The 11,898-nt window shown below is 41.1% G+C and overlaps 1 long non-coding RNA gene across 1 annotated transcript in view; it reads left to right on the top strand.

The window, feature by feature from the left end:
• Positions 1-675: 675 nt before the first annotated feature.
• LOC126266818 (uncharacterized) overlaps positions 676-11,898 on the top strand; it is a 53,127-nt gene continuing 41,904 nt past the window's right edge. Inside the window, exon 1 of the long non-coding RNA XR_007548930.1 lies at positions 676-729. This is a non-coding gene — a long non-coding RNA (uncharacterized LOC126266818). The remainder of the gene's footprint in view (positions 730-11,898) is intronic.

Genomic DNA, 11,898 nt, shown 5'->3' with positions numbered 1-11,898 from the left:
CCAAGCGAATCACCTTCAAGGATGTGTGACAGACGACAATGGGTTCCGTCTTATAGGCAAATCAAAAGTCTTCCTGAGGTGAAAAATGATTCTTCGTGACACTCTTGACTGACCACTTCGCACACTGCCTTCACGAAGCGTTTTGCGATCAGTACTCGATGATATTGTGTTCCTTGTTGCTATAACAGACCATAGTTGGGATGCGGCCGCGACGAATATCAGAGATTAACGTAAGCCCCAGACCTTGACCGTCCTCGATTCATTCTGAAATAGATAGCCGCTCCACCATACCACAAAATTTATGCTTATTCTCATGACTTTTTACGATAGCTATAATGGTCTTTTAATGGAAGACTATCTTTTTCACATTTCTTGTGCTGCAAAGTACACAGCTTCAAGTAGCTAGCGAGATGAGTCCTGCGATATCCTGTTATACAACAGGCTCGTGACAGCTTCTTCTGTAATCATCCGATGTTTTTCTGTCCGGTATGGAAAATATCGCTGCATCCTCAAACTTTTTCACACTTTTTTGGATTTCCCATTTAGTTCCTTTTCTCGATTGTAGCATAAAGTTAGCATATCCTTGATGTATTTTTTGCTGTTAAAACAATTTCATCTTGAAGGTCAGTCTCTGTTGGAAGGGGAGTATATAAATGACGAACGACAGGCTTCTAGATGGAGTAAACGCTTCAGAGACCTAGGATCTGTTCCGGAATGTCCAAGTTACTGGTAAGTTTGACTAAGCTATTCATTTCCCACGGGGTGTGATTTCAGGTACAACAGGGGTCGACGATTCCGTTTCCATCTGCAGTGTTCCGTGAATTGCAAAGAAAGTTTGTGTGTACGGAGATCAGGTCGGTGCAGTAGACTTCACGCGAAAAAGTCAAGATAAAATCATAACAAGCGTTTCCTGTCAACGTGTAACTAAATTATTAATTAATTTTCGACACTGCCGTAGCTCACGCATTCGCTCAGCACTGGATTTTTTGGCTCCATGGACTTCTTTCGACGCGAGCTTTCATCTGTCGCCTTTTGTGTAATTCCGAGCATGATGACAAGTCATATGAGACGACATCTTCCGTTATTTTGTCGTTTTCAATCTACGAGGTCTATTCAGAAAGTAAGGTCCGATCGATCGCAAAATGGAAACCACAGTGGCTGTCCCATGAAGCTATGCACAGATGTGTTGGACAGTGTCTCTTGTACACCCGTCGGATCGCGTCACGTCGCTCTTTTCGGCTCTGAGGCGACAGTGAGCAACTAAGGACGCCTAGAAAATAGTGTCTCACTCCAAGTGTGAGTGCCTGTGAGATATTCCGCCTGATTTCATGCAACCCACCTCATGTAACACGTCCATCAGACGGGAGCTCGCAATTTATTTATTTAGCGTATGGCCCATAACATCACCGTAAAAATTACAGTAACAACACGATTTAAAAAAATCACATATGTATAAACAGAACAATAAATAGCAGTTCGTATATAAGGACACCACCAACTGTAAATTTACACTCACAGAAGAGCAATCACAAGCAGACGTCCAGCTTAGATAATATACAGTCGATTGCCTCTTGGGTCGTCATTAGGAAATCCTGTGGGTCACCCTCGTATGCCCTTAGTGGGCATTCCTGCACGATGTGTTTCACCGTCTGTCTCTCAGCGCCACAGTCGCAAGCTCCCGAAGGAAGTGTGCCCCATCTGTGTAAGGCGTCGGCGCATCTCCCACAGTCGGTTCTGATGCGATTAACAGTTAACCAAACTTTGCGAGAGTAATCAAATCCTTTTGGTTTACTAAAGATGCATGGCATACTGTGGCAGTTTACTGCTGTTCTGCTCTCCCATTCCTCTTTCCATCGGTCATTTATTTTAAAGTTGGTTTGGTGCAGGGCCTGTGCGGTCTTTAGGGAAGGATGTCTAGACCGGTTTCCTTGGATGTCGTGAGTATCTTCATGGATTTGTAATTGAGGGTTGGTCATGATTTTTTGAAATTCTCTAACCAGAGCGTGTTCTCGGCGCAGGTTAGGACGGGCTATGTTACTGAGAACGGGCAGCCACACTGTAGGAGTTGGCCTGATTTTGCTTGATATAATACGCATTGTTGCATTAAGTTGGCTGTCCACCATGTGTGTGTGTTTGCTGTTGAGCCACTCTGGGGCACGGTATTCTGCCACTGGATACACCAAGCCAAGTGCGGATGTTCTTAAGGTAGATGCTGTGGAGCCCCAAACGATGACACAGAGCTTCTGCAGTACGTTGTTGCGTGTTTTAAGTTTCGCTGCAGTTTTCCTCAGGTGTTCTTTGAATGTTAGTGTCCTATCTAGGATAACCCCAAGGTACTTTGGGTGTTTGTTGTGATTTAGCAATTTCCCATCTAGATATACATGTAGTTCTCCATTGGCTCGCAATAATCCACTGGCACAATAGTAAAATGGAATAAAAATGTTATTGGGCGCAATGGAATCAGTGCAACACTGCAACTACACAACAACGATAATAATAAAGTATCAGTATGTTAAAACTGGTGTTATAAAATTATACAATCTAAAATTATACAGTAACGTACATCCCTCATCAGGATTCCCACGCCAATGTGCAACTGAACTGTTCATGACACTTCAAATGTCTGGCTTGTAAATAAAACTAATTTTTTAGCGAGCAGCCTACACTCATGACTATGTCACAACTTGTAAGGCTTTCTCATTTATTGTTAATTAATGCTACTTTCATATTGCGACATTCATAAAAAATGATATTAACTTCCAGTACTTCTACATTTACATAGTCACAGATCGCACTTACTTTCACTTCATGCATGCCTCTGTCGCAGATTTCAAATGACAAAAAGTATAGTTCATTTCTTTTACCACTTTACTTTGTTAGAGCGTCGTATATCTTACGAAGAAGGCAAAATAATTAAACTATCTGACTTCTTCTGAATTCACAAACTATGTTTTAACTACTAAAATCAACTACCACAATTCTACAAGAAACGAATTTAAAACATAGTGCCCTTCCTCTTTATAATATTCTACTGACTCCTCAATATCAGAAATATTACATATTTTACAGAGTACTTTGTGGTAAATTTACATTAAAACTTCCGATAAGAACGTGTGTGTGTGTGCGTGTTTTTTTTAAAATAAATGATTACGGAAAATAGCAATAAATATAACTAAGCTTCAGACTTTAAGCTTGTTACGGCTTGAAACGAAAAATAACGTCTCTGTTGTTGATCAAGCTGGTACTGCGCAGATCGACCTATAAAATAGCAAGCTCCGCAGACAGCTAGCAAAAATATGATTTCGTAGGATTCCGCGGCTATCATCAGTTGAAATAAATGTTTTCTGAGTATCATACCGCGTCATTGTGTGTAAACGACTATACTGGAGAAACCAATGTGTCACCCAAGGTTACAGTGGCATTCTTCTGGATTCCTCAGTGGTTAGTTTTTTACTTTATGACGGGCTACGATACTAAGAAACTATTATGCCAGCAAGCCCACAATTACTCGCTTTTTCTATCCAAAATTACTTACCATGTTCTTCACAGAAAGGTGATAATGACGTTCTCTAAACAGTTCTTCTCTAGAAAGTAACGATGTTTCTCGCAGTGATACCATTAAATTACCTCCACCCAACCTCAGAAAAAGATGTGAAGGGCAAGTCGGATTTTGTTCCTGAAATCTTAAGTCAGTAAATAAACATCGATACAGTTTTCTTTACAGATAAAATACATGTCCATACTGCGCAATAAATAAGTTACTATTTATTTTTTTCTTATAGTAAAATAAGTTTCTATCATTAATTGAAGTACATTACTTATACATTAATTTTGCCTGGATTATATCGGAATCTATATGTATAAGACCTAGGCGGAGTATTATAGTCACCTGTCTGCTTACACTCAGAATTAACGTGGTTTGCGGAGCGTGTTTTCAGTGTGTCCCCATCTTCACTTTTGAGACTGCACGTCATGTGAACAGAACGAAAACAGGTTTTCATTATAATACTGTCTTACGTACTATTTACTTAACTAAAGGGCGTAGCAAAGCAACTAAAACTAGTTAGCATGCTTAACGCTAACATTATTATCTATTTACTGTTTAGCGTCCACAACATCTCCTTTCATAGTTTACTGTCAAAATGAAGAACACTTGTCTGATGTGTATACATTGACATAAGAAGTTTGTGTAAGGAAATTGGATCTTACCACGAACTACCACGTCACGTGTAAGATCCGAACAACCGAGTTACAGAATGATAGAGTCGAAATATTTACGTATCTCTCTCGTAACAAATCTGGAAGTCCCTACATTGTGTTAAGTCCTCTAAACCGACAGAGCCGTAAACACATAGAGGTGCATTTGTATTAATTTTCCAGGCCCATGTTGCCTTGTAAACACCAAATCAATCATTCTTAAGAAGCTGCTCATATAGTTAGCTTAAAAATTTCGAAAGTTTTCTTGTGATCATTATCGTACATGAGTATGTGACTTTTACTTAAGACGTAACTGTTTTCGCAACAGAGGTTCCGAATGAAATAGTCACGTCAATGTCCCGATTACTCTACAGTGCTTCATCTAAGGCAAGTGCAGTGCTTCTTTTTCTCCGATCGAGTCTATGGTCAATTCCTTTCCCTATCATTTTGAGTCTTAATAAACTTGTTAACGTATTAAATTCTAAAATCCCTTTTTATTTTCAATTAATAAGTAAGCTGAATAACAAATTAAACTTATTTAGCCGACATGTATCACTACTATAGTAGGTGACGTCTTCAGAATCTTATTACTGGGCAATTAGTCGATGCATAAAATACGTCTATAGTATGATGTACAAAGTCTTCTAATTTAATCTTCACTACTCAAATACCTGTACACAATTTATCTCCTCCCAAGTGCTTTAACAAGTACAACGTATTACAAGAAAATTTCCAGCAACTGTAACGACAACAAGAAAGAAGAACTAAAGTTGCTTTCAGACAGACTATGAGAGACAGTCATAAAGTTTTAGTTAAAGCTCGAGAACTTAATGTATACAATACATTTTCGTTAGCTGAAACAATTTTTTGCTACTCTCTTCAATTTTGCTTCCATGATCACAATACTAGTTAGACATGATAGATACTTATAAAAATGGTGAAAAGACAAATTAATAATGAGAGCAACAGCAATGAAAACAATGAATCTGAGATACGCTGGAGATCAGTGGCTCCACATCTATACAGATGGTTCATTAATGGAAAAAGAAGGAAAGTTTGGCTTACGAATATATAGCAAAAGTTTCTTTTCCTAGCAAACCTTAGGAATGCTCCAGCCAAATTTAGAAGGTGACGCTGAAACCATCATGATTGCTATACGTCAGCTAAACAAATATTTACACACACTCGACAAAGCAATTATGTTTCGTGATTCTAGAGTTGCAATTTCGACAGTTACGAACAGACACATCAACCAGATACCGTTCAAGTTAAAGAATTTCGAGAAGTAATTAAATGTCTACATCAGAAAAGAAGAGAATTACGTTTCAGTGGATACTTCCTCACTTTGGCTTACATGATAATGAAAACTCAGATTTTCTAGCCAAATTGGGAATATAAATTTAACAGAACAACATATTTCAAGAGGAATTATAAAGATCCCGTGAGGTTTCTTATCAGAGAAAGATCTGGAAAAACCTCGTGGACGATTCGGTAGTGGCTGATGGACGAAGAAGAAAAGCAGTAGCCATATTCCACTTGACCACTGAACATAATTGTTTGGCCGTCCATCTGCATACGATCTCCATCCTGCCGTCTTGAGAATGTGTTCTGTGTCAAAAGATCGGTTCAGTCATGAACAAAGAACATTTAAAAAATGGGACCAAATTAAAAGATTGTAACTGAGACTGAACAACAATGTTTTGGGAAGCGAGCTTCAGAACATTAATAACAGTAACACTAAAGAAAAAATGACATTCCATTTGCGCAGACGGTAACCGTAATTCACTATTACTTTTTAAATTTTTAATTCAATTACGTTGCAATGATACAATCATAGCCGGTTTCGGCCTTCAAAGGCCATCTTCAGATGTTATGAGAGGCATCTGATGAACAAGTGATCATCGGTTGTCATAAAAACTTGTTCGTCAAATGCTTCCCATAGCATCGGGAGATGGCCTTTAAAGGCCGAAATGGGTTATGACTGTATCATAAAAATACGACTGAGTCAAAAATAAAAAAGATAGTAATACCTTAGTAATAATAATGTTCGTTTGCTGATACATGCGCTGTTACTGACACTTGAGCACTGCTGGTATGTAGTTGCAAACAATCAGTTTATTACGTAACTTAAGCTTTTGAGGTGATATTTAGTACTTTAGATAACCAATCTCAAGCAAGTTAGCTGAAAATCGTTTCCAGTCTTTTACTTTAAAAAGAAAAAGGAAACTTGCAGTGTGGACAATCAGTAACGTACTATGGCACAACCGCATAAAGAGGAGACCACGGCGCGCTCGGTATGACGTCACTCAGAGCAGGCTAGGCTGGGCGAGGGGCCGTGCTGACACAAACAGGGCGCACGACCTGCATTCTTTTTCAAACAATTTTGCAAAATCTATTCTGTAAAAAAACCTGATTTATTCTTTACTTGTAGCTTTGTATGTCACTCCCATGGTGATATACGCGTGATTTGGTTAATGGTCATAGTTATTGTGATATTTCCTACATAAATAACAAACTCGGAAATATTCCCATGAAGAACACGGGTCGCTTTGATTTTCCGTTTGGTGCATGTTACATGTTGATGCGAATGAAACTTAGCTACGATACTGAATTTTTCTATAGCGTAGGGGGAAATTCTCTGTCTGCCTCTAATCTGGATAAAATGGATTTTAAGTAGAATGTTAACTTGCGATTGCACGAGTGTGGAAATGAAACATTTATAACGCAATGACTGCTTCGCCATGTGGTTAACACACACAAACTTACCTGACGGCGATACAGGATAAGCCACAGTTTTTTTCCCCAGTGCTGTAATTTTTGAAAAGTCATCGACAGTTATTGACAAGAGAATTTGTTAGTATGAAAAACACGAAATTTCTTCTCTTACGTTACTGTAAATCGACGCAATGAGATTTTCCGTAAGCTGTTGATCTCTATAGTTACCAACTGCTTGTTAAATAAGTCATTCTTTTTCAGGATTCTGTTTCAACAGCTACTGCAGGTGGTTTTTGCAGAAATCATACCGTGTTTTCGCAAAAGAAGTACAACTGAACGTGTCAACAAGATAAATGTAGTCATTACTCGTAACTGATGATGCTTCTCCAAATCAGAGACAAATTTGAGACAAAAGTAAGATGCCGATTCCTAGTTTTGGTGGAATTTCTAATAGGGAACAGCTGTGACTGAAACCTACTATAGGATTTTCTTCCTGTTCTGCATCGGAGTACATGAAGATAATACACAGAAAGTAGTGTGCCATCTTTTATTTCTATACTCAGTCAGAGTGAATTGGTGAACGTCTCTACCTTAATTATTTTTTATGTGTTAAAGATAAATTATAGATTTTTATAATATGTTTTGAGCTTAATGAATATTGTCTCAAGCGGTTCACAAAGTAATTATTATCTCGTTTTGTAACACAGATAACCAGGCATCAAATACGTTATTTCCAATAGAACTGTCTTGCACTTTTGTTGCAGACTAGAATTGACCCATTAAAACTCTTTCGTAACTCTGAAGCTGAGCAAAAACGGATGACGTGAAGAACTTTGCCACCTACTCGATATTCACTTCCAGTGATGAATTAAGAGATATTTGTAGTAAGAAGATTCACTCCTTTACTCTGTACAGTAATATGAACCGAAAGATGACAAACTTCTCGGTGTAATTTTTCATATGTCAAAGATAACTTAAGTGTACAAAGAAAATCCTGTGTTCGTTTACAGTAACATCAGAGAAGAAATTTCATGTTTTAAAATTAGCGAATTCTCTCTTCACTAGCTCGCTATGACTTTTAAAAAAATACAGTACTGGTTTGGGAAAAAGTTGTAGCTTCCGTTACATCTACGTAGATAAAGTTTCATGTGTTAACCATATCGCAAAGCACTCTCCTCTTTGCGTGCTATGATGTCCAAAATCCCTAGTTCTGCAAGGTCTGTGAAGTTTGGAAGGAGACGAGGTACTGGTGGAATTAAAGGTGTGAGGAAGGGTCCAGAGTTGTGCTTGGGTAGCTCCGTTGGTAAAGTACTTTCCCGCGAAAGACAAAGGTTCCGAGTTAGAGACTCGGTCCGGCATACAGTTTTAATGTGCCAGGAAGTTTCGTCTTTGAGTTGTTATTTACCTAGGAACTATCACAGTAAGGACGACCGTTAACCAAATTGTGGGTATTTCGCCATGAAACTGACATACAAAGCCACAAGAAAAAAAAGAAATCTATTTTTTTTTACCTAATAAATATTGTAAAATCGTTTGAGAACAATTGCTGGATGTGTACCTCAGTTCTGTCAGCACAGTGCCTCGCCAAGCCTGGTCCAATCTGGGTGAAGTCATACCGATCTCACCGTAGGCTTCTGTTTAGGTGTTGGTGACTATGGCTAATTAAAGTAAGAGATGCTGAGTGTAAAGCATTCACACAACATCATCGTAAACATTTCTGCACTCGTGTTAGTTGAACGGTGTGCAATATCAAACTCAGGTTCCTTCTAACAAATTTATCTTATAGTTATCAGAGACATAATAATGAGTCCTTAGGTGCCAGGGCGTGCCGCTGTGGCGTGGTAGGGCCAATTCAGTAAGACACCTATCGGCCCTTTTGCTGGTGTCCAGATAGTGGTTCAAACAAAGCGTTTCCCAGTCGCACTACCTTAGTACTGCATGCTGGCCGTCGGAGTCAGGAACAGGGGCTTAGCAACATCTACCTGTGTTTACATAATTGGAAAATGTGCATCACACAAGTGATTAGGGTATTGTTGGGGTAGCAGTATATGGACATAACTACCGTTCCATTTTAAGCTGGGTAGCTCCATAAAAGCAACACAGAAAAAGCACTTTCTTAAAGACACTTGCACCTTCACTAATGCAGAGGGAGCCAAACCGACCGAAATAACGCCAAGTGTGTACCTTCACGCACAAATTTCTATTTACCTTGGTAGGGCAATTAGTAGACTAAAGTTACTGCTCACGCATTTTTCCACATGGGTCTCACGCATTTACTGCGCCCAAAAGTATCTAACCTTAGGTATAAAGCGTTTGAAACTGCGTCCCACAAATTAGCTCTACGAATAATTATCATTTGGTTTTGAAGCTCTAACAGCAGACCTCCTTTCAGATTAAATTGTGGGAATTTAGGTGAGCTTATTATGCAAACAACGTTTCATATTAATTAATTAATTTTCGTAATTTTGTGTCATCATGAGTTCTACAAATTGCGAACATGTTTAAGTAGTAATTATTAGAATGCCAATTAGGACTAAGAGAATTTTGTATCTGCCGATGTTGTCTTGCTTCATACAATGTTATTGTCTGTATGTTCTTCTTTCCCCTGTTATAAATTCTGCTGCATACAACGAAGTGATGTTACGGTGAGTTTCTCTGCCAGTAAATGTAATTTTGATGCAGTAAAATATTTCGAGATTCTATTTTGCGATTTCTGAGAGCTATTCTTGTGCTATCTGTTCTCATCTGCATGCTATAGAAACACAATTTAGAACCTTAAAAGGCATAATGTTTAAGCTGCTGCTGTATGCTTGGCACCTTTTTATATTCTCCAACTTTTATGATCGAACTGGCGCAAATTTTAAAATTATTTACCCTTTTTGCATTTTTCCCTCGTGGTGGCTATGGTGCCTACGATACCTTTGATACAATCAGAGAAGGAGACTTTACCCCTCGCCTACTTCAAATATGTATAGTGCACGGAAGGAAACATTACAAGAGGGGAACGAGGAGAACACTGCCACACTGATAGTGAGTAGTGACAAGAACACACATTTTTTTGACGACTGCTCAACACTGTACAAATCGGCTCATGCATCAGATCCTGAAATGGTTGAAATGGCTCTGAGCACTATGGGATTTAACTTCTTAGGTCATCAGTCCCCTATAACTAACTAACCTAAGGACATCACACACATCCATGGCCGAGGCAGGTTTCGAACCTGCGACCGTAGCGGTCGGGCGGTTCCAGACTGTAGCGCCTAGAATCGCTCGGCCACCCCGGCCGGCTCAGACCCTGAAGTTCAAGTACCATTCCAGAAGCTAAGGCTAGATAGTAAACAGTTCTTGTCCCACTACTGAAGACAGGCTGCTGTGGACTCGCTAGAAGCAGACGATGCAACGAGAAGTACTCAACTAGAAGGTAGTCGTCTCGGTAGTCGAGCTGATTTGGCGCCGGCTCATTATACTTCTCTGGTAGCGCCACCGCTGCGACAACTTGATGCGGCAATCGCTGGACTATACGCCGTCTCTGGGGTAGTCGACCTATCAACGCCTTTAGTGCTTCCTGGTGGTGCGAGCTGTGCTTACTCCTCTCTCTCCCCTCCCCCGTCCACCACCAGAAAATCTCCAAGGCGTGGTTGCGCATGGTTGAGGTGCGATCTAACGGCGAGGAGGGTCTGGATGAAGGCACAGCAGATGGGACGGAAACCAGGAGTGAAACCGGCGGCAGGCTCCCAACCGCGACCCGGAATTCGTCCTGAGCTGCCACGGCCACGCCTCCATAACCGCAGATGAGGTGCACGCCTATGTCCAGGGCCGAAGTCTCGAACACTGGAGGATCACCTCAGTTAGAGTCTCGAACACTGGAGGATCACCTCAGTTAGAGTCTCGAACACTGGAGGATCACCTCAGTTAGGAAGGTGGCAGCGCGCAGAGGCGTCACCCACTGCAACATGGGCTGCTGTGATGATGACATCGGGGATGAGGGTGGTCCACCTCCATGGGAAGCGCCTCGGGCTGAAGTGCCATGTGGTCCGTGGCGGTCAGCCGCGACGTTGGTTCCTGGCTGCGATATGAATCTGTAAAACGAAATGCAGCGGCAGGATCGCGGAATATCACATGGCGAAGCTGGTTCTGGTGTATTTTCGGTAGCGACCCTGTTGGGGAAGAAATCAAGAATATTTTGTGTCCAAGGACATGTGAAACTGTCCCCTGCTGCCATCGTTGTCCAGGCTGGAAAGTCCTGAAGAGTACTACGTCCTGGGTCTGAAAATGAGAATATTTTTACCGGCCAGTACTCCTCATTGGTGGGTGTAGCAGATGAAGCAGGGTGTGATAACAATGGCCGTGCAGGAGTTGGTCTGGGATAGGTCCATGGCGAGGCATCACATGGTAGGTGGGCAGGAACGGTTGCAAGGCTCGCTCCCGTGAGTGAGTTCCACGGAATTTATTCATCTGCACCTTGAATGCTCGCACGAGACGATCAGGTCCACCATTTGATTGCGGGTGGAGGGCGCTGTAGTCAGATGTTCAATACCGTCGGCCGTGCAAAATTGCCAACTCTTCCGGCAAGCCCTGCGTGCAAATAAATTGAAGTAAGTGCTCTGATGGCACTGACGTGGTAGAGTTCATTGGAACCATAAACGGAAAACGACTGAAACACGTGTTTCAGAAAGATCCAGTAAAATACGTGGATGCGTTTCCACGTACAGCTGGGGCGTGGTCAGTCAGAAAAAGGTTGAGGTGGAGGCTCCTGTGGCTCCATGTAGGCGCCCAGCGTCAGTCTGCTGCGTCCACCCCTGGCCAGGAACTATAGCTCTGAGTAAGCTGCTTGGTCCTCACAATATCCCAGTGCCCCTGATGCAACAACGTTGAAAGATCCTGCTGAAGGATGCGTGGGATTATGACCCGGGCATGGTCATTCACTGTGTGGAACAACAGTAAAACACCATGTTGTGCTGACAAGATTTGACGGTGAGCGAAGTA

The sequence above is a fragment of the Schistocerca gregaria genome, chromosome 4, assembly GCF_023897955.1.
Source record: "Schistocerca gregaria isolate iqSchGreg1 chromosome 4, iqSchGreg1.2, whole genome shotgun sequence".
In the NCBI taxonomy this organism is placed as follows: Eukaryota; Metazoa; Arthropoda; class Insecta; order Orthoptera; family Acrididae; genus Schistocerca; species Schistocerca gregaria.
This window is presented reverse-complemented; position numbering and strand designations above follow the sequence as displayed.